The sequence below is a fragment of the Mustela lutreola genome, chromosome 14, assembly GCF_030435805.1.
Source record: "Mustela lutreola isolate mMusLut2 chromosome 14, mMusLut2.pri, whole genome shotgun sequence".
NCBI lineage: Eukaryota > Metazoa > Chordata > Mammalia > Carnivora > Mustelidae > Mustela > Mustela lutreola.
In genome coordinates this window covers 34,354,392-34,378,270 of record NC_081303.1, presented here as the reverse complement: position 1 = coordinate 34,378,270, position 23,879 = coordinate 34,354,392, and the positions used below count along the sequence as shown (strand labels likewise).

The window sequence follows — 23,879 nt, the reverse complement described above, 5'->3', positions numbered from 1 at the left end:
CTAAGGTCACTTGGCGACATAGGCATCTATAGTGTTTATAAGGTGGTAATGGTCAAGACATTACTTATGTTATTTATAAGCACCAGTGTGCAGGTGCTGTTGGGGGGGCAGTGGGCGGTAGAGGGGGGAGCAGTGGAGTTCCTAGGTGGCAGCATCTATTTATTTAGCCATGAATGGAACTGGAGGCTCAGGCCTCCAGGGCGGTAGGCAGAGAATGCTACCAATTAGGAGGTGAGCTTATAAAGGGAAATAGAAGACCTCTCCTTTGCTTGCCAATGAATTGGAATTGAAGTTAGGATTTTCATGGCGAGACAAAGAAAAAGGATCACCACTTAAAGCAAGCGTCTCTGAAAACTGACATTCCCAAAAGAGCCAGCAGGTCTCCCTTCCGTGGCAAACCCAGATGGGAGGGAGCCACTCTGCCCTGCGGGAGGAGTGGGAAGAATTTCTGGAGGAGAGAAGGCGAGAGGGGCCTTGGTGCTGCCCACGAAGGCACAGCCAGGGAGAAATCCCTAGAGAATGTTCCCAAAATGGCCCATCTAGTATCAGATGGGAGGTGGCTTGCTGAGCGGTGAGCACATGTAACCCAGTCCTTGTGACCTACAAACCATCAGTAAAAATCCGGCTAATGTGCAATGCTTGTAAAAATAATTGCTTTTTAAGCAAGAAGATAGGGTTGGGTTAAGAAGATGCAGAATTATGGAGACCGGAGTATGAGAATTCGTCGAGGGCAGGAAATTGGAGCCTGAGGTGAGTGAGGAGAATAGATTCCCTTGTGATTTGCAGAGATCTCAAGGCAGGCATTAGATTTTCCCCTGGGATTGAAAATGGGGCTTTGGTTCAGACAGATGTGTATTTTAAGGAGCATGCTGACCCTGCTGACCTTGGAGCCAAGGTCATTCGTCTAAAGTGTTTCTTTTTCTGGAGCACCTGTGTATTCATCGGCTTTGTTTGTGCTCTTTGGGTCTGGGGAGGGACAGGGGAGGGGGTAGGGGTGGGGGCATTTGTAGGGCTGGCAGGTGAGGGCTGCTCTCTGCTTTGTGAGGCTGGCAAGTGCCCAAGGATAGAGTCAGTGAAGGGCAGCAAGAGCTCTTCCAGTAGACGTGAGGCTGGTTCCTGTAACCCTGAGAGTTTAAGCAAGATTTTGGCGGGATCTGATCATTTGAGAAGCATTTGCAAAGCTTCATTATAGCGTTCCCCTGTGCAGTCACATCCAGTTCCCTGGTGGAGAGCCCAGAAGCCCAGAGGCGTCGCTCTGCTCTTTCCTGGGAGAAAGGTCCCCAAGAACAGGCAGACCCGAGCAGCCCCATCTGTTGGGGTTGGGGTAGGGGTAGGGCCTCGGCAGGGCTGCGGCCCCTCCTTCCTTTCCTCCATTGCTACCTGGCAAGGCCTGGCCCTGGGAAACATCGGGTGTGCCGACTCGCTGTATCACAGGAGAGGGGAACGAGTAGGCCGACCTCCCCTGCTTGTTAGTGGGCCTCCTGCCTGTCTTGCCTCTGTGCTGGGATTCCTTCCTGAGGAAATCTTTAGTGCTCCTTGAAAGAACTCAGGGAGAGAAGCGAGAGACTCAGGAGGGGAGGGGTGTGGAGAAGGTCGGAGGGCAGGGGAGAAGATGAGGCAAAAGGCAAGAAGGGCAAGGGGGCGGGGGAGAATAGGGGTTTGAGGGAACGTGTGGTGGGGGGAGAGGGGGGAGGGGGAGGGGGCCAGGCTGCAGAGAGCAGAGCCGTAAATGGCGGAGTCAGGGATGGAGGGCCTGGGAGTAAGGCTGACCCCCTGGCTCCTTTCATTAGGTCACACTGACCTGCATTCCCAGCCTTTTTTCTCCAAGCATTTTATGTAATGTGGTCTCTGGAAGCAGGTGACATGTCCCTTTAGGGCAGATAAGGACGCGGCTTTGGGCGGTGGCTGATACTGTATCAGGGATGTTGCAGGGCCCGAGGGGGCATGGAAGCTGTGGGGCCGGGCGAAGAGGGGCCGACGTGATGACTCAGCACTGACCCGTGCACAGGGCCATCCTAAAGCGCGCATTTCATATGCGGTGAGTCACGCAACAAGGACTTGCTAGGGACAGGGAATAGGCCAGGTGCTCAGAGATGAAAATGAGCAGCGCCTCCCCACTCCCTGAAATGGCGCTCACGGTGGTTTCTGTTCAGCCGGTGGCTTCCAAGTTCTAACAGTGGCTCAGCCCTGTGTGACTTGGCCTGTATCACCTCTTTATCCCACGGGCTCCTACATTACCCTGTGCTCCCTCTGACAGCCCAGACACACTGGGCTCTGTTCTTGAAACACATCAGACACACTCCCATCTTGGGACCTTAGCGCTGGCCCTTCCCTCTGCCAAGAGTGTTCCTCTCCCTCACCGCTTGGCAGTTTGTGCTCAAATGTCACCTAATTCTGACCACCATGTTAAACGTGCAATGGCCCCTCTTCCTAATACTCCTGATCTCCCTCGTCTCGTGCCACATTTTCTTTCTAAAGCACTTTCTCTTCCCACCATACTGTGTCATTGACTTACTTGCTGTGCTTTTATTATTTATTATCTCTTTTCCCCTGCTAGAATATCAGCTCCACTAGGACAGGAATCACTGATGCATCCCACACCCCTAGACCACAACCCGTGGACTGTGCTACTAGATGGGACGTCATCCTGCCCATCCCCTTCCCTCACCAGGCCTTCCAGGGGGCCCATGGGCCGTGCTTTCCTCTGCCTCTTTACCCCGGCATTGTGGCATTGTATCGGGGAGATGAGTCAGGCCTTCCAAGCAAGCTTGGCCACAGGACGACCCTCCTTCCGGGGGTGCCTTTAGCAAGAGCCACGTGGCCCAGTAGGAGCGGGGACATGCTGCTGTTCTGCTCATTGCTTTGGGGAGCCTAATGATTGACTGCAGGTTTGAGAACAGCCAAGGGAACTCTTGAAAGAAGGGTTTGCATTTTGGGTCAGAGATCCAATTCTGGTCTTCCAAATATATCTAAATTTCATTCATTTGCTTAGTTCCTTTTCTCTTTCGAGACGCTTTCCAGCCATTAGTAGTCACTGCCATCGTCAGAGTCTCAAGACTCCTGTTCCCCCATGTGTTTCTGAAAATCACCAAAAAATGTTCCCATGTCCCTAGAGTCATTTCGGTTTCATACAGCTCCTCCTAACTTAGACTTGTTCCGATGATCACCTTGGCCTTGGAACCCCTACTCTAGGGCTCCGTGTGGGCCAGCCCTCCAAACAAGAACACAGCCTACACTGTATCTCCAAAAAAACCCAGCAGATTCAGGGCAATAGTGAGTAGATAATTTTTCCAAGGACCTGATGCTACCACAAGAAAATTATAACCCATAAAAGGGAAGCTTAAAACTCCATATCCAATGCCAGTGCTTCTAGAATCCACCGGCCATGCTTCCTCATGGTGGGAGTATCCCTAGTTGGCCCCCTTCTCCTTAGATCCAACCTGCCGCACGACTTCCTGTTCTGTTCCAGCGCTTCCTTCTCTCCTCTGCAAAGGCTTTCAAACCTCATTGTCCTTCTTTCCTTGAATTCAAGCCCTCGACCACAGCTTGGATGTCAACCAAACAGCCCCACTGGCATTTTGTCCATCACTCCTAGAAGTCGAGTCTACACCCAGCATGGGGCTTTTTGGTACTTGGGGTCTCCCCTTGCCTGGCTTGCTCTTCCTACAGATCTCTGTGGGCCAGACTCCTTCTTGTCACTTAGGTCTTAGCTCAAACGACACCTCCGTGGAGAAGCTGCCATGAGCTCGCAGTTTAAATGAGCTCTCGGTCTCCCCACTAACACCTTGGTGTATTTTCTTCTTGGTCCTCATCATTGTTGGAAAGGATCTTGTTTATCACTGGTTTGTAGCTGGTTTCTCATCAGCGCCCCCCCCCCCCCACCTCCATGTTATTTGCTTATTTCTGTGTCAATGCTTATTTCTATGTCCCCAGCATTAAATAGAATGTAAGCCCCCTGAAAGCCGGCACCTCCTCTGTCTGTTTACCCTTTTAGCTCCAGGACCCAGAGTAGCACCTGGAACCTAACAGGTGTTCAGGAAATGGCCCATCAAATGGGCCTCCTTTGCCATGTTTTTGGTTTTTCAAGAAGAGTCAGAAATCCACATTTTAAGTGTCATCCTCTAATGTGGCAACAATTTAAAAAAATTAAAAATACTGTGATAGTCAAATAAATCATTATCTCAGATATTACTTGCCCTTCCAGCTTCCAGGGTGAGGTCACAGACACCATGTGGGGCTTCTTGGGGGCGAGGACCTTTGAGAGGACAGAGGGAGAGGCTCCTTTTCTCTGGGAAGGCAGTGGTAACCAGAGAGCCCCTCCAAGAGTGGGAACCCCTGCCAGTGTCTCTGGGGAGCTGGCAAGGTTTTGGAGGGGATGGTGCAAGACCCCAGGGACAAAACCCAGGCCCCAGGGGGATCGGACTTGTAGTCTCCCTCTTCTAGTCACAGCAAAGTTAGATTCAAAAGGTCTTGTAGAGGGCACAGTGCTGTAACCAGTAACCAGGGGCCTCTTGACTATTTAGGGCAGCAGAAGCATCCCTGGGGCCCTTTGCACAATTCTGGGGAGGGTGTGGGGGCTGTGGTAACGTTGGTTGGATTTCCCACGGGACTGGAGTCAGAGTCAGCGAAAGTAAATAAATCTATGTGACATTTCTCATATAAGCATGTTTACAGACTAACAAATATCCTCCCCATCACTTGACATTTCGTTTTGGTCAAAATGGGGGAGACAGCTGGGCAGGGTGTTGGGGAAAGGGTAACCCCAGACCTCACACCAGCAGCGCCCCTCGTCCTAAGGTCCCCTTGGACTCTCTGGGGTCCCTCTGGCAGCATCCTGCCAGGTACGTCTCTTGGTGTATGTCTCTTGGACCCTAAGGCAGGAGGAGGGTCCAGTAGGCTTCCGCACTGCCTTCCCCAGAATCTGCAGCCACACCATTGGCCACATATATTCTAGAAGGAGGAAGGAGGTTAAGGCATTAGAGGCCTCTTATGGTCTGGAGGAGACATGACCCGGGCCCCAGTTCCAGCATCCATGACTCTATCCTCCGCATCCCTGCTTGGGAAGGGAAGTTCCCAGGCTCTGCAGGCTCAGTCCTTTTTTGGAAGAGAACGAAACCCTTCCTGACTCTCTGTGCCCTAAACACCCTGTTCCCGCACAGCCTTCCTCCTCTGTGCCCTCCCTAGAAAATGAGCTGCAGAGAAGGAAGTGAGCTGGCTCGAGCTGGCAGACAGGACGGGGCTTCCGTGCAGGGAATTTCCCTACAAGCGGAGCGTGCCACTAGAGCTGCTGTAGGGAGAGGGCCTCTCTCTGGCCAAGGCCCAAAGGGCAGGTGCATCGCCCACCTCACCCACTCTCTGTCTCCACCCCACAGACATGGCGGCCACCTGGACGGAGTTCAGGCTGCAGGACTGCCCATGGCCAGGGGCTCACTCTGTGCTGGAAGGTTTCCTTCACAAGGGAGGTGAATGCACACAGCACAGGCTAAAGGTCTCGAGTCTGCCGAGGACTGGCAAAGTATAAAATACATCATCTGCTTGGGAAGCAGAGGGAAAATATCCCCAGGCTGACTCATGCCTGGGCCTTCCTTTACAACTCAGGCCTTGCACACCTCCTCCTAGTTTTGGGCGAGTAAAGTGGAGAGAGAGACAGAGACGGAGAGACAGAGGAGAGGAGCCCAGAGGTCAGATTTGGAAGTGGGTTGGCCAGCAAACGAGATTTGGAGGACCCTGCTCATCGAGGGCAGCACCGTAACTGCCTTAGGGGTGCCCTGCCCCCAACACTGGAATTCAGACATGTCTGGGCATCTCTGGAAAATAGGCCCAGTGTTTCCACCAGGGACTCAGGAACCTCCCAGAATACTCCTCGTCCTATAAAAGTGGGAACCAAGCATCACAATTTTGACCTGGTAACAGGGTTTTATGCTTCTGAAGGGTACAGTACGGACCCAGCATCTGTCTTGCAAATCTGTCCCAGCCCCGGCCCACCTGCCTTAGGGAGACAGGGAATTAGCTGGAAGAACAAATGGAAAGAGTTCACATGAACCGCACAAGGCACTGGCTGGGAACGTTTCTGCTTCAGGAGTGGAAAAAGACAGGAGGAACTAGAAGATGAGGAAGGGGCTGGGCGGCTCTGTGTGGTTCCTCTGGTTCCACCATTAACTCCCCAGTGGGGAGTGGAGAGGGCCAGGAGTGTCACACTGATGGATGTCCCTCCATTTGGAAGAAACACCAAGGGCTTGGGAAAAAGTGTTCCTGTATGAATAACTGTACTGGGTTGATGCGAATTATCCACCCAGGCCAGGCCCTCTGAACCAGCAGGAGTTGCTAATTTTTCTGGCCTGTGGAGGGTGGATGGTGTACTAGTCTGGATTCTTTTGGGAGATGACAGAATCAGTAGTGTGTGTGTGTGTGTGTGTGTGTGTGTGTGTGAGTGTGTGTTTACAGGAAGAAGGAGACAGATATCAATGTATGTAAATTCAGTGAACAAAATTAAATTGTAAAAAAAAAATTAAATTGTAAAGATTTATATCAGGATGTTAATTCTTGGACCAATTAGTACTTCATAACCATGTAGGATCTGAGGACTATTGCCTGAACAGTGATGTTTCATATATATATATATATATGGTTTTTTGTATTGCCTGAACAGTAATGTTTCATATATATATATATATATATATATATGGTTTTTTGTATTGAAAACAGAAAAGAATGACTTACTTCTTCATTCAATAGGTAGCAAACACGTATCCACTGTATGCTGGTTCTTTACTGTGAGGGATACAAAGGGGAGTGACATGTGATACTTGTCTTCCGGGAGCCCAAGGTTAAGTGGAGGATGGCAAAGCATGGTATGATGAGTCCAATAAAGAAGATATAAGCCAAGAGCTATTGTGATCCCAGGTAGGATTAATTCTCACCTGAGGTCTGAAGAAGGCTCTATGGAAAAGGAGACATTTAAATTGTGCTTTGAAGAATGACTAGAACACTGCCAAGGAGAGTGAAGGAAAGGGATCTTCCTGTTTTGTATTGGAGGAGTGCTGGTAAGTCTAGTGTTGTTAGTGGTCTGGGTGTGCCTGCTGGGGTGGGGGAGGTGGGGCAGGGGGCAGACGGCTATAGGCGTTTGCTGGGGGGCCGGAGGCAGGAAGAAAAAGCAATAGAGAGAGCTTGGCCTGGGATGATAGGTTGTAGTAGGCAAGGCACTGAATGCTGTGCCAGAGAGCTAAGACCCCTTAGCAGGAAGTCAGTTGCCTGTTTTTAATGAAGAGAGGGGGAAAACATGGATTTTTGAAATATCCTTCTGGCAACAGAATGGATTGAAAGAAAGGCTGTTTGAGCCTGGTAAGTGAGTCTTGGTGAGAAAAGAACGGTTGCAGAAGTAGTGGGAATGGATGCAAGGGGCTTCCCTGAGAGAAGCCTGAAGGCAGGACCCGGTGCCAGAGGGAAGAGGTAGTTGTGGTTGGCGTGGAGGAAGTCAGTCACGAGTTTACCTGTCTATCTCTATGTTAACAGCGCGTTCTACCTGTGTCAGAGGCTCTTCTAGGTTTCCTGTTCTCCCTCTGTTTGGGGGGTGGGGGTCATTGAAGGCAGAATTGGGGTTATCTTTGTGTCCCCCTCAGCCTTCAGATCAGAGCTGTGACCCTGTGAAGGTAGAATGTATAAATGTCTGTGGCATGCAAATCACACGACAGAAGGTCTAACTGTTGCTCTGTCGGTGTGATACCTGGTGCCTGAAGTGAAACTTTATGTAAAATACACACGTGGGAGCAGAGAATCTGTGCGGGAGATCCCGCCGGACATCCCGGTGTGGTCACCTCACGGGGCCACACCTGGACTGTGGAGAGAGCCCTGAACAGCGACAGGAGGTGGGGATAGGACGTGACACTCATCCTGTTCCATCCTGGGGAAGCTCCCTTCAGTCAGAAGACAGTCTGGCTCGTGTTTCTGCTGAGGGGATGGTGGGCTCTGGCTGCTCACCGGCCCAGGAATCACCACTCTGGTGGTCCACAGGGGCCACCAAAACAGCCGGAAGTCATCATGGATTAGAAGTTCCTGGGGTCACCACTGGGGGGCACTTGTCTGGCAGAGTGAGGAGTGTAGACTAAATAGTCTCTTCTTTATATTTGCTTTAGTTTTTTTTTTTTTTTTTAGAGAAAGTAATGTATGGCTCATTGTAGAAAATTTGCAAATAAATACAATTGAAAAAAGGTAAATAAAAGCACCCATTTCCCTTTAGGTACATTTAGTGGGTGCCACATTTTTATGATTGTTGGTCAGTATGTTCTAACCCTCTGTGTAAGGTATACATATGCATGCGTTACCACATACATGGTATGCCACACCCTGTGCCACATGTATGTCCATTACCAAGTACATGGTGCTTTTTGTTACCTCAGTTAATCACCAGGGTTCTCATCTAGTCTTATTTTAAAGAGGTACAGGATCTCATCCTTTTTTTTTTTTTTTTTTTATAAGATTTTATTTCTTTAAGAGAGAGAGAGAAGGAGCAGGGGAGAGGGGTGGAAGCAGGGTCACTGTTGAGCAGGGAGCCCAATGAGGGACTTGATCCCGGACCCTAAGATCGTGACCTTAACCAAATGCAGCTGCTTAACTGACTGAGCCACCCAGGCACCTCCGAGAAACACAACATCTCATCTTGGGGCCCTCTTTCTTGTCCACGAAGACCAGGGGCTCATGTTGCCCAAAGGGATCCGGAGATGCTTTCAAGATAGGTGGTGGTAAGGCAGCATCTGATCTGTGCTATGCTGTTTGTTTGTCTCACTGCCACGTGGCACCACTGTTGACAACTATTTGCCAGTGCTCTTCTGTCTTTACAGGTCTTGACTATTGTCACTACTGTTGAGGAATGGCATGCTTAAGCTCCAAAATCACAGCTCTCTAAGTTCACATTCTACTTCCAAGCATCATTCCCAAGTGCTACCATGGCTTTGGAGACTGTGCCACAAGGCTCCTTCTGCCTCAACCATGTGCTACGCCAGAACTGGTCCAGCCCCATGAATCTTGGGCTCCTATATGAGCCTGGGTCCCTAGCATGGTGTTCCTTTGCTTTGGTGTCTTTGGGGACTTGGAATCATCTTTTGCCAAAGAAACATGGTGAGGGCTACTGCCGTTTTCCCTTGTTTTATTTTAATTTTAAGATTTATTTGTTTAGGGGTACCTGGGTGGCTCAGTGGGTTAAAGCCTCTGCTTTCGACTTGGGTCATGGTTCCGGGGTCCTGGGATCTAGCCCTGCATCGGGCTCTCTGCTCGGTGGGGAGCCTGCTTCCTCCTCTCTCTCTGCCTGCCTCTCTGCCTACTTGTGATCTCTGTCTCTCAAATAAATAAATGAAATCTTTAAAAAAAAAAAAGATGTATTTGTTTATTTAGGGAGAGAGCACTTGGGGGGGAAGGGACAGAAGGAGAGGGAGAGAGAGTCTTAAGCAGACTCCAGGAGCCTAATGTAAGGCTCCATCTTGAGACTCTGAGATCATGACCTGAACAGAAACGAAGAATCAATGCTTAACCAACTGTGCCACCAAGGAGCCCCTCTCTCATTTTAAATCTTGGGGGAAAAGTTGTGGGAGTCTAGGTTTCTTCCCAGAAGACACTGAGTTTCTTAGGCAAATTGGTCCTCTTCTTTCCCCAAAACTCGTTCCGCATGTGAAGGAGTATTGGTCAGGCTATGAAAAGTTCAGTTGTGTTGTTTTCCAAGGAATGTGTCCTTGGAGATCTTCTGCAAGATGGAAGATAGGACAAACCCATTGGGTAGCTGTGTGACTGGTTGGAAAGTTATCCAATCCGTCTGCCTAGGCAGAGAAGCAAGAGTCATGACTGGCACATGGTTATATGGAGCTTCCCTTTGGGGTCAAATAAAATCCACTTGTCTCCTTGCCCAAGAGCTGTCCTGGTGATTCGGGTGTCTCTGCACTCAGGGGGCAGGCTTGGAATGCCAAACATTGCCTTCCAGGGCATTGATGAAGTACCCATCCAGCTCCTTCAGTCGTCAGTTTAAAAAATGGAAATGCTTCCAAATCCCAGAGCTGAGGAGCTTGATCTGAATGATAATTGTGTATGTGTAATTGAGGTACTCTACCTTCAAAACACAATCTTATCGTTTCTTCCCACTGAGGTGCAGGCCACTATCATTGCTCTTTCAGACAATCACAGTAACCTTCCAGCAGCTCCTCTGTGCTTTTCTGCTTCTCCATGAATGCTCAGAGTCTTCCGATGCTTTCCCACAACATACTAGAATAAAATCCACGCTCCCCTCTGTGATACGAAGGTCTCCACCATGTGATCCATTCACCTCTCCAGTCTCCTCCTTCCCCTCTTCCCTCTAGCCACACTACCCACTTGCTCTGTCCTGTGGAGTCCAAGCCTCTTTCTCCCTCAAGTCTTTTACACATGCTTTCCCCCGCTCCTGGAACATTCTTCCTCTATTTCTCCACACAGTTCCTTTGCTTGATTTATTTAAGTCTTTGCTGCACAAAAGTCACTCCTTCAGAGAAAACCTTGAAAGTAGACACTGCTCCCTGCTACGCCCTGCCTCCTCCCTACCCACCCCCTGTCATGCTCTACCCCTGCCTCATACTTTGTTTTCTTCATAATTCTTACTATTACCATGCCTCACCCCCCCCTTTTTGTTTTATTGAATCGTTTCCTTATTTGTTGCCTGTCTTCCTGGCATTAGAGTTGAACTTCCTCATGAGCAGGGCCATGGCTGCCCTTTTTGGTGGCGGAATCCACTGGGCCACCAAATTATTAGCAATATTACCTGCCTCCTGGGGTCAGCTACCCCCCAGTGAAACAGTCTGAGCCCCTACCTAACACGCTAAATTAGAGAATTCTAGTATCCTTTCCAGGATTTACAAGGTGTACGCAAATGTTCTTCAAACTCCTGTAGTCAGCTCATTCCTTACCTCCCCTCACCACCTCCCTCCCAATATGCTGTCCCCTCTCCTTTTCCAGTGAGAACTAGACAGGGCTCCTCCCCCTGAGTTCTCCATACAGCACCAACACAAAGTGGATGCTTCATGAACAAATCTTACATAAATGAATATATGATGCCATTTCTCAAGTTATGGAAGTTAGGAAAATTGCTTTCTTTGACGTGGAGTCAGTAGTCTCTCCTTTACAGAGTACTACTTGGCTACCTTCCGCAGTTCTTAGCAGTGTCCATGTAGAGGAGGTTAAGCATAGGTACATAGACCCACTTATACAATGTAACTATGAAATGGATAGACAGAGACATAATTAGGGTTTTTTTCCCCCTGAAATTTCAAACCATGGTTTGGGACAGTTTTCAGCCAGAATCTGCTTTACCTTTGGGCATTCCTGCAAAAGCTATGTATTTTTGGCCATTGCTCTGGTAGATTCTTCAGGAGGAATTTGTGAGAAAGCAATTTGATTTCTGAGTGACCCACCTTCCTTATTGGGGCCTCCCAAAGACTTCTAACCTTTTAGGTTTCAAAATGGGAATGGTAAAGAACTCAGTTAGGGTTTGGCCAGACGGTTCTGTTCCATGCGATGTTGTTTGGGGTCCTTTACTCGTCTGCATTCAGCTGGTGCCTAAAATGGACTGGGAGGTCTGAGAAGGCTTTGTTCACATGTCTGGTTCCTTCATGCTCCTCTGTGAGGCTTTTGTCTCTCTTCACATGACAGATGGGGCTTCCTCATAGTCCCATGGACTTTCCCCATGGAGGTCCCAAGCTAACTGAGCTTTTGCATGAGGACTGGTTTCCAAGAGGGGCCAGCTCTCCAAACATTGACTTGTAACCTTCACTCAATTACTTTTTAGCTTGTGAACCTGGGAAAATAGTTTTAATTCTCTAAGCTTAAACTTCCTCATCTATAGAATGGGTATAATAACACATGTCTTGGGTAACTGGAAGATAGAACCCCAGAACCCCAGGACCCAGAAGTTTGCAAGGATGGAGAGTGGGGAGAATAATTTTTCCCTTCCTTCCCACTTATAGGAGCTACTTACTGGAGCGGGATCTCTGAGCAGACCTGTGGTCTGGAACATGTAAAAGAACAATTGCTATTTCAAAGCTTCTCTTTCAAGCTGTCTCTTTGTGTTACTTGGGGTGGAGCCCAGGGTAGAAACTCACATTAAAGTGGCCTTCGTGGCCACTGAAGGCAAAGTGCAGAGGGATGAGGTGAGACCAACAGGACCTGGAAGTTCCCTACATCATGAAGTAACAGAAAATGTTTGATTTTTGGCCCTGGAACTCAGAGGACAGACAGGAGGAGGGAAAGCTCCCAATGGAAGGTTGAGGTCCCAGATCTGCGGCCGCCGAAGGACAAGCTCAGGATGGGGTCAGCAGGGCCGCCATCTTGCCTGATGTGTAATGTTCTACTCAGTTGGCTTCCTTTTCCTTAATTGCCTCCATTTGCCCTAACCCTTCAGGAAAAGCTTTGTGTTGGTGCTGTATGGAGAACTCAGGGGGAGGAGCCCTGTCTAGTTCTCACTGGAAAAGGAGAGGGGACAGCATATTGGGAGGGAGGTGGTGAGGGGAGGTAAGGAATGAGCTGACTACAGGAGTTTGAAGAACATTTGCGTACACCTTGTAAATCCTGGAAAGGATACTAGAATTCTCTAATTTAGCGTGTTAGGTAGGGGCTCAGACTGTTTCACTGGGGGGTAGCTGACCCCAGGAGGCAGGTAATATTGCTAATAATTTGGTGATGTACATAGAGAAATTGACCCACAGCTGACTTCCCTTAAGTGAAGACTTCTATTCAGAGTTTAAGTGACTTGCTAAGGGAGATCAAGCTAGGTCTGGCAGCTGGAATTCAAATCTAGATTTGTCTGAGTTTAAAGTCTTCACTTTTTACACTGTTCCACATTTCCTTCAAGTACTACATATTTGCCACTAAATCTTTTTAGAATAATAGAGCTAAATAAAAGAGCCAGTGTGGGGCGCCTGGGTGGCTCAGTGGGTTAAGCCTCTGCCTTCAGCTCAGGTCATGATCTCAGAGTTCTGGGATCAAGTCCCGCATTGAGCTCTCTGCTCGGCGGAGAGCCTGCTTCCTCCTCTCTCTCTCTCTCTCTCTCTCCTCTCTCTTTCTCTCTCTCTGTGCTTACTTGTCATCTCTCTCTGTTAAATAAATAAAATCTTAAAAAAAAAAAAAAAAAGAGCCAGTGTGGCGGCAGCTTGCAGCCAAGTTAAATGATGACTCACCGTAGGTCACCCAAGGCAAGGCAGGGACATTCTTAAAGCTGGCTGAGAATTGCCCAAGTACACTTTCTCCTGATTATTCTGAGGTCAAGACTCCAAGGATTAGCAGGCTCTAAAGTCCTTCTCTGTTCCAGCTATTTTAAAATCTTGTTTATATGCTAATGGTACTCCACCCTCAGCTGGCCTGCTATCATCTGTCAAGTAAATAGTGACCATAATGAGAAAAGAAACCAGAAATGCAAATGAAGAAAGACAGAGAGTGTGAGCGCACAGGAGCCAGCTTAGCAGAAACGTACAAATTCCTGCTCAGAGCCACGTTGTCTCCTATCTAAACTCACACCTTTATTTTTTATTTGCTCTGGCATAAGAAGGTTTCCTTGCATTAGTAATGATACTGTTAATGTTTTATAAAGTAAAAAGTCTTAGCCACAGTGAAATCCTCCCTCAATAAATGGAGGAATCCTAAACTTAACTGCAACGGATATAGAGTTGAATCAGGCTGTCATTTCTTCCTATCAAGGCCCTGAGCATTCTTTGGGGGGTGTTAGTGACATCTACCCCGCTTCTGTTGTTAATATATATTCCTCTGATTCCCCAGAGAGATTTCAGAAGACCCCTCAACCTCCTTTTTTTAACTGATATCTGAATCTCCTCAGAGTCTCAATTTTGTTTTCAGTTTCCACCAATAGCAACTGATCATACTTCTAAATTCCATGCAGGATTCTTCCTAGAAAAAAGGTTGCTGTTCTCCCGGCTTTCACATCAACATCCAGACAGTCCTCATCAATCTTCAGGTAGAAGGTCTTTTCCCTTCCAGGTCATACCACCCACTTATACCATGTTCTTTGCCTCCAGGTCTCGTTAATTTCTTTCCGTCACTGATGATTTTGGGATGGTTGTCAGTCACTCTCATTTATTTCATATGCAATCTTAGGATATTGGAGCACTTGTTATACATCCAGTCCAGCAACCCAGTCTTCAAACTCCTGGACATTGTTAACTCCAACGCCTTTTATCTCTCTTTTCTTCAACCAATCTTGCTTGGGCAACACCGTTGTATCCTATTCTCTGGTCACAACGTCCTGTTCTCACACTATCTTTCCCATTAAATTTTGGCCTCATATTCATATTCTGTTTCTTAACCACATCATTTTCTTGCTGTTTATCTGAAACTTTATGACTCCCCTTTTCTTCTATACAACCGGGATCCCATGGGTTATACAGAGATCTGAACCACTCTTTCATAAGAATCTTTGGTTTCCATCCTTTATTTTTCTATCTTATCATCCATAAAATCCCAACTTAGAACCAATGGTACTATTACTCTCTAGCTTCTTTGTTCTTGTTCTTGAGTATATATACACATGTTGGTTGGCATGTTGAAGAGTTCATAGTCTCTCATCTCAGCTTGTCCCTTAGCACTATTTCTTAATCTTTTGTCTTTAGTCAACTCTTTTTCTCATTTCCTCAGTGACTTTCAAATCCTACCTATTTCCTCAAACTTCGTGCTTAAACTTTGTTCCTTTACTGTCAGCAATAGTCGAAAAAACTAAGGAAATTAAGCATAAACTCTATCCCTTGAACACAAACTTTTCTACATTTATCCATACTGTGGCAGACACTTTTGGTTGCCTACCCAACAACTGTGCTCACCCATTCTTTCTTGATAACAGAACCCTGATTTTTACAGGTATTTGATGGCTGTGTTCTTCAGGGTGGTTGGGCTCTTATCTAGCCCAAGTGGTTGAATCATAATTAGCCTAACCTAATTTTGACTATTTCACTTCCTTTTTCAGTATTGGCTTAGCCATGTGAAAAAATTCTGGCCATTGAATGGAAGTCTGTGGAGGGGCTTCTGGGAAAATTTTTCTCCTGCTCGAAATGGAGCTTAAGGAAGAGTTTTTTTCCTGGCTTTTGGATATTGTTCTGTGGAACACTGTGGTCTGGAGATACTGCTGTAATCTTTTGACCATGGTGGGGATTAGCTGGTGTGTTCAGGATGCCAGTGCAGAAACCTGGAGAGAGCTTGGGTCCTTAATGATGTTGTTAAGTCACTAAATTAGCAGCATTTCCTATAACTATCCTGCTCCTTGACATCTTTTTTTTTTTTAATTTCTTTTCAGTGTTCCAGAATTCATTATTTATGCACCACACCCAGTGCTCCACGTAATACGTGCCCTTCATAATACCTATCACCAGACTCACCCAATCCTTTGCCCCCTCCCCTCCAAAACCCTCAGTTTGTTTCTCAGAGCCCTCAGTCTCTCATGGTTCATCTTCCCTCTGATTTCCCCCAACTCACTTCTCCGCTCCATCTTCCCATGACCTCCGTGTTATTCCTTATGCTCCACAAATAGGTGAAACCATATGATAATTGACTCTCTCTGCTTGACTTATTTCACTCAGCATAATCTCTTCCAGTCCTGTCCATGTTGATACAAATTTGGGTATTCATCCTTTCTGATGGAGGCACAATATTCCATAGTATATATGGACCATATCTTCTTTATCCATTCATCCATTGAAGGGCATCTTGGTTCTTTCCACAGTTTGATGACTGTGGCCATTGCTACTATGAACATTGGGGTACAGGTGGCCCTTCTTTTCACTACATCTGTATCTGTGGGGTAAATACCCAATAGTGCAATTGCAGGGTCATAGGGAAGCTCTATTTTTAATTTCTTAAGCAATCTCAACACTGTTTTCCAAAGTGACTGTGCCAACTTGCATTTCCACCAACAGTGTAAGAGGGTTCCCCTTTCTCCACAACCTCTCCAACACACGTTGTTTCCTGTCTTGCTAATTTTGGCCATTCTAACTGGTGTAAGGTGGTATCTCAATGTGGTTTTAATTTGAATCTCCCTGATGGCTAGTGATGATGAACATTTTTTCATGTGTCTGATAGCCATTTGTATGTCTTCACTGGAGAAGTGTCTGTTCATATCTTCTGCCCATTTTTGGATATGATTATCTGTTTTGTGTGTGTTGAGTTTGAGAAGTTCTTTATAGATCCTGGATATCAACCTTTTGTCTGTACTGTCATTTGCAAATATCTTCTCCCATTTCGTGGGTTGCCTCTTTTTTTTGTTGCCTGTTTCCTTTGCTGTGCAGAAACTTTTGATCTTGATGAAGTCCCAAAAGTTCATTTTTGCTTTTGTTTTCTTTGCCTTTGGAGACATATCTTGAAAGAAGTTGCTGTGGCTGATATCGAAGAGGTTACTGCTTATGTTCTCCTCTAGGATTCTGATGGATTCCTGTCTCATATTGAGGTCTTTTATCCATTTCGAGTTTGTCTTTGTGTACGGTGTAAGAGAATGGTCGAGTTTCATTCTACATATAGCTGTCCAATTTTCCCAACACCATTTATTGAAGAGACTGTCTTTTTTCCACTGTATATTCTTTCCTGCTTTGTTGAAGATTATTTGACCATAGAGTTGAGGGTCCATATCTGGGCTCTCTGCTCTGTTCCACTGGTCTATGTGTCTGTTTTTATACCAGTACCATGCTGTCTTGGTGATCACAGCTTTGTAGTAAAGCTTAAAATCAGGCAACGTGATGACCCCAGTTTTATTTTTCTTTTTCAACATTTCCTTAGCAATTTGGAGTCTCTTCTGGTTCCATATAAATTTTAGGATTGTTTGTTGACATCTTGATAAAATAATGTTTCCTTACTGTTTAAGATTCTTTGGTTGTATTTTCTGATTTTTGCAGCAAAAAACATTGCAGATATTATACTCCCTTCTCGTCCTGGAAGGTTCTCTTCTCATTTCAAGGTCAATCTCTCCACTGGTGCTCTTGATCCTGTTGTCTACTGCCTTTTCTGGAATTTGTCACATGATTTATCACCCTCCATTCTGTGTCTTCTTTTCCCCCTCTAAGTCTACCAACTTGCTCAAGTTTCCTCCAATGTTAAAATCTTTTCTTGAATCCACATCTTCTTCTATAAGTGGGCTATACTTTCTGTCTCTACTTCTCCACTTCCCATTTCTTTTCATCTCACTCAGCTTGGCTTTTGGCTCCATCATTTCCATTCAGATGGTCTAGTTAAATTTACCAGTGATTTCTTAACCTCCACATCTAATGAGATGTTTAAGATATCACATTTTGCTATATTTTAGTGAATTTGATGCAAGTTATTGAATCTCTTTAGTATTTTGGCTTGCATATGGCCTCACTTTCCTGTTTTGTTTTTTTTTTTTTTTATGATTTTTTTCCTCTAGATCTTTTGCAGTTGGACAGTCTCCTCTCCCGATTCTTCTGACATTTTGGTGTTCCATAAAGTTATGCCATTGGTTCAGCTCTCTTCTCATTCTTCACATTCTGTCTGGATCCAAAATTATGGTTTAGATCATCACCTTGCTGCTATTAACTCCCAAATCTCAACCCCCTGCTTGACCTGCATATCCTTCTGTTGAGTGACTTGTTAGAAACTATACCTAGATGCCACTCAGAGACCCCCTCCCCAACCCAACGTGGTTGTTCTGAGTCCAAACTTCCTTCCTCCTATATTCTCTCTCTAGATATGGTGGCCCCACAATTTACTAACCAATTCAGTAAGACATCTGAGGGCCATCCTGAACATCTCCCTTTTTTTCCTTCTCCCTACTCAATCTACTACCAAATGTGGTTGCTTTTGCTTCCTACATAGCTCTCAGTCCTATCCTTGCTTCTTCATTCCCACAGCAACTCCCCTAGTTCAGGCCCTTATCACCTCTCTTGTAACCACAACTATGACTTCCTGATAGCTGTCCCTACCTCCTCCAATTCATTGCACACCTCTGCCAATTCATCCTCTACAAAGCTTGCAGAGAGCTGTATCTTCATAAATAAGTTTGGCTATGATATGCCTTTGACTGAATTCTGCTTATGGCCCCCCATTTTTCATTTACAGAGCGAAGTGCACATTCCTTAATGTAGCACACGGGGTTCTTCATGAGTGACCCTTGCTGCTCTGCTGGGTGGGTTCTACAGGTTGTCTCCTGGCATCCACCTCACAATTTATTCTCCAGCAACAGAATGATTGATTTGTTCCAAATGTATGCCTTGTTATTTCTCAACACACACGCAGCCTTTTGCTTAGCTAATTCTGTAAACTGGATGCCATGTCTTAATTCTACTATTAGATTCTGCCATTTCTATCACTATAGTTTAACCACATTATGATAGAATGTTCTTACACCTGTCAAGAGCAGTCTTATTAATATTTGGGCTGCCAGTGACCAGCCTATAGTAGGGATTCCTGACACATAGTACAGGTTCCTTAATATTTGTTGAGTGAGTAAATGGATGAAAAAACATATCCTCTAAGGAGTTCAGTCTCCTGAAACTGTCTGTGTAGACTCCCTCTGTAGCTTTGACTCAGAACTTGAGGAGTGAACTAACAACTGTGCCTACGGGTACCTCTGAGACCACCTTGTCACTGTTCCCGTATTTCACATCCTATTGTAATTCTCAAATTGTTTTGTCACTCCTCTGGTGCTGGAATAATAGAAGGATTTCTCCACAGATAAACGAGTAGGAAATAGTAAAAACAGCATGATTCTGGGATTTCTTATATAAAATTAACATGCATGTAAATAAACTGCTATGCTTACTTTGGGGCTATCACAGAGGATGTTGCTCGCTGCTTTTCTTTTTTTTCCCCTATACCTCCCTATTCTCCCACTCAGTTGAGGGGGAAGGGAGATGACTCCTTAAGAGAAGGAGATTCTTGGAGCTGGAGGAGGCTGAGAGACATTGCAAACTTTGCTTCTTCCTGGATTTACAGAGCACTGCATTAGGATAGGAGACTTTTCCAGTTTAAAAATATTTCTAGGGGTACCTGTGTGGCTCAGTCGTTAAGTGTCTGCCTTTGGCTCAGGTCATAATCCCAGGATCCTGGGACGGAGTCCTGCATCAGGCTTCCTGCTCAGCAGGAAGACTGCTTCTCTCTCCCCCACTCCCCCTGCTTGTGTTCCCTCTCTTGCTCTCTCTTTCTCCCTCTCTCTCTGTCAAATAAATAAAAGTCTTTTTAAAAAAATATTTCTATTTTTCTGATGCTTACTCTCCTTACCCTCTATCCTCCTGAACCTACATGAAAATTTTAGAGCAAGTTTAGTCCTGGGAACACTGGAATACATGAATTTAGATGTATTGTCTTGTGTACCCTCCATCCCTGAACATAGAAAGAGAAGGAGGGCCCTTCTATCAGCAAATTAATGGCAGAATTTCAGGTCAGAGAGAAGAAAATGTACGAGGTTAGACAGACCTTTTGTTGATTAATGTCTTCAGACCACATTACAGAAGCAATTACCTACCTGACCTGTTAATCAGGATAGGGAAACATCTGTCTTTGAGCAATACATTTTAAGATTCTTCAGACTTCCTGCATATTCTGTCCAACCACAAAGATTTCTCAAAGCAAACTGAGGGGGCAGGAGTGGTAGTGATAAAATTTTAGGTTTTTCTTTGCTACCCAGAAGCTTCTAAATGCAGGCTGCTCCTGAGGTTGAGAGAGAATTCTAAACTGGGAAATATAGTGTGTGAGGACAAGGACAGCAGGGGCACTTGCTAATAAGTGGCAGACTCTATTCTTCCTCTTGTCATTTGCTGTAGAAACATGAATCATGACCACATTTTTCCAGATCAGGGAGGGCCCCAGAGTCACCCATAGATGCTCCCTTGCATGCCAACATGTGCCTTGTCAGATGACCTGAGCATGACTATCAGCTGTCCAAATGCTCTTTCCCTACTTTCAGGGCATGGAAATGGAAAAATCCCAAGAAAACACTGCACTGGAGTCTAAGACCCTTAGGCCGGGTTTCCTTAGCTGCTTCATATGAGATAAAAGGAATTGGAGAACACTAATGGAAGTATCATACTTGGAAGCAATAGCTTTACAAAAACATGAGATTATATGTTTCAGGATGGGAGTCATGAGGGATGAAGTGGGAGGAGTAAGGGGGATATTTCCCCTTCGCCGTCCTTCTATCCTTGCCCCAAGTTGCTCAAGAGAGATCAAATGTCAAAAGTGCAAATGCGGCAGTGTATTTTGTGTAAGAAAACATTACTCAGCTTTTGATTCTAAATAGTTATGATCCTTCAAATAGGATAATCTTGGAAAAATGTCCAAAATACAGGTGAGCCATAGAGTAGGACCCACCAAATCCTTCATTAGGAGACCTACAGGTTTTTAAATCAACAATCAATGATTGAGCTCCCCAATTCATTTTACAAAGCAACCATAATTTTAATCTCAAGATCTTCACCAAGAACTTCACCAAGAAAGAAAACTTTAGATTATTTTCATTTTAGATGCAGGTACAAGATTTTTAAATAAAATATTAGTAGAGAGACTAGTTGCCCATCCAGTTGATGGAGTCTTAAAAAGGGGATGGGAAAGGAAGAGGTGAGTAGCAAAACATTAAAGAGAAACTCGGCTCGTGTCATTATTTTAGACCGAAGCAGGCCCTAGTGAATTAATTAAGTGAAGAAATGAGATCTAAGAAGGGTGCAGAAAACTCTGAAGCTATGTTATCAAAAATGGTAGGACTGGGTAAAAGAAGTGAATTTGAATGCCAAAAGCTGACATACCTTTATGTCAATGCCTACTAACCTATATAGAAATGAGAGCTGGATAAAGGAACTAAGTACAAATGAATCAATGGTATTTGAGAGGTAGTTTTAGTAATCAGGATAACTGAGATCCACCCCAGTGCAGCTACTAATTTGGTATGAGACCTTAGAGAAGTCACTTGACTTCTCCATGAAATGAGGTAGTTAGTTGATCTAGATCAACACTTCCCAAACCTCAGTCTGCATATGAACCACCTGAAGATTTTGTTAAAATGTGGATTCCAGTTCAGTAGGTCAGGGGCAGGCCTGAGATCCTACATTTCTTTTTTTTTTTTTTTTTAAAGATTTTTATTTATTTATTTGACAGACAGAGATCACAAGTAGGCAGAGAGGCAGGCAGAGAGAGAGGGGGAAGCAGGCTCCCTGCTGAGCAGAGAGCCCCACGTGGGGCTCGATCCCAGGACCCTGGGATCATGACCTGAGCCGAAAGCAGAGGCTTTAATCCACTGAGCCACCCAGGTGCCCCGAGATCCTACATTTCTAATAAGCTTTTAGGTTATGGCATGTTGCTGATCTGCAGATCACACTTTGTGTAACAAGGGTCTAGATAATCTCTGTGTTTCTTCCGGTTCAATCAAACATGGTTTTATTATGTGCTCTTTCACAGGCAATCAGCTAAAAACCTTAAATTATAGGAATGAAGGTAAAGCAATGGCCAGAGTTACTGTAGTAAATAAGAAAGCCATGTTCTTCTTTACTACATGTCAGTAGAATGGACCTAGCAATGAAATTTGACCTAATGACTCAGTGAATAAGAGGGTAAGGGAACAGATCTCTGTCCAAAAGTATGTGACAAGAGAGAGAAGAGCAATGGAGAGATATTCAGGACTCTCGTGAGAGGTGAAAGTGCTTGATGGAGCATCCTTCATAATCCAAAGGGAAAAAAAGAGCTGGATGACTGTTAGTTTCTTTTAGTTCCCTCTGCATCCTCTGGATTCATCTGGAGAACATATTGTCACTATGATCACTGACCCTCCTTCCTGCACCACCCAGCTTCTCTAGAATGCAAAGACAAGTGGTGGGCTTAAATGTGTACATTACAGAGAATTCAGAAAAGCAGCCCAGGTACTGACTGACTGACAACCTGGTCCTCAGTTTAGGGCCAGGCACCAGCGGGGAGGATCCACAAGATCAAGGTTTTTCTGAGAACTTGGGGCTGGGGCAGGAGGAGAGGGTGGGAAGGTTCCAGTGTGATGAGCACTCAGCGTGCCTTCAAAACCAGAAATCTTCCTTCAGTCAGGTATTCATTGGAAAATTACTTTAGTTTAATGACAATAATGATTTAGTAAACCATTTATATTACGAAAAAAATCTGTGGGGTAGATAGAGACAGGCATGGCTAGCCAGTGTGAAATAAGAGGCTAAGATTAGGCAGGTTAAGACCACCAGCTAGTAAGTGAAAACTAGATTAGAACTCAGGTCTCTTCACTTTTAGTCAGTGGAGTTTCCTTTACAGTGTGTCTATCTAGCACTATATGTATTTAACCATAATGGATTTTGACATTTTTCTCATAGTCCATTAACCTTACATACCAATTATGTGTATAAAATTACCAGATGCTTTGTTCTGTTATTTCATAGTAAGATGTTTTAGAAAATAATCTGCCATATTGGTGGGAGATTATTACTCATTGCCAATCCCAGAACATTTCCCTTTTCTTCTTTGCTGACAGATTTTCTTATCCTCCTCTAAGAGTTCATGTTCTTCAGCAGAGACTGGACTCTTTGTCAGACTTACGGTATTGTATCTTGATTGGTCTAAGCTAATCAGGATGGTGTCTATCATTTGTCAAGTGATTGGCAAGTTGAGATAAGGGCATGTGATGCAATTGTGGCCAATGAGTTGTGAGGGGAAGTTGTTTCTACTTTTAAAAAGGGATGTGTTACAACCATAGCCTCTTTTCTTTCTCTGGACTCTGTTTACACAGGTGATGCCTAGAACTGTGGGAACATCTTGAAACTACGAGGGGATGATGTTTGACACAATGAGAGTAGCAGAAGAGAGAAATGAAAAGAACCTTGGTCCGTGATGATGTCACTGAGCCACTGATTCAACCAAACCCAGGACTGCTCTTCCTTTGGACTTTTAGCTTGACTTTCTTTTATTTGCAGTGGAGAGTCCCCCAGTGGATAGAAACAAACTAAGAATAGCTCGTCTAAACTGGCATCAGATGACCAGGATTGGAATCTCAGCTATATCATCAAGTAGCTTTGTTACTTTGGGCAAGCCACTTTCTCTACAAGAATTTTATTCCTTGTAAAAATGGAGATAATAAAATAATCACTTCATTATGTATTCAAAAGCTCTCTTATAAACTGTGAAAGCACCTGAAAATTGTTGTTACTGTCATTACTGTTATCTTTACTAATTGTCCATGATATGTAATCATAACCAGGCTCCATCATAAACCATCTGCAATGAGAATGTTGGTGTTTCTAGGAAAATCTATGCATCCTGAGACATTTGTACCTTCCCTTTCTTCTAAGGGGACATGAGAAAAGCTAGGCTGGTTACAGTTTCGGGGTGGGGGAGATTGTTAAAAAATATGAGTTCAGCATCTCATGACAAGCAGAAAGGGGCTCATCAGACTTTTTTTGGGGAAAACATTCCAGGAGAGTGTTTCCGGTGACGTCAGTGCTTAAGTGGGGTATAACACACCAGGTAAATTTCCCCTCCCCTTTCCTTTGCACTGAGAAGGGGAGAGCTCCACAGATTTCAAGTGAAAGGTCACGACTCTGATGTATGGAAGAGCAATAAACCTGGGAGACTGACTGTACTGTATTATGAGACTCCTAGTTCCTCAAGTAGAGGTTCCTAAAAGGCCTTCTTCCATTCCATTGTTTTCATCCTCTCCCCCCCCCCCCCAACAAGAACAGTTTTTAAGCAGCCTCCAAACCCTGCAAGAGTTTCATGGTTTCCAGCTCCAGCCATTTTATCCCCCCTTTTGTTACAAGAATGGGAGCCAGAGATATTCTGCATTTTGTGTGTGTGTTAGAGACAGCCTCTTGTTACCACCTGAAAATAAGAAATGTTGTGATTTTGTGGAGTATGTTACTTGGAAGCATAATCCCAGAATGTTTGCT

The 23,879-nt window shown here is 45.2% G+C and overlaps 1 long non-coding RNA gene across 2 annotated transcripts; it reads left to right on the top strand.

The window, feature by feature from the left end:
* The first annotated feature begins 475 nt into the window (after positions 1-475).
* LOC131814925 (uncharacterized) lies at positions 476-23,120 on the top strand. Of its 2 annotated transcripts, none has more exons than XR_009347509.1 (3): positions 476-750; positions 6,736-7,043; positions 22,724-23,120. It is a non-coding gene; the product is annotated as an uncharacterized LOC131814925 (long non-coding RNA). The 2 variants fall into 2 exon arrangements; XR_009347508.1 differs by lacking the exon at positions 22,724-23,120 and adding an exon at positions 8,838-9,298.
* The last annotated feature ends 759 nt before the right edge of the window (positions 23,121-23,879 follow it).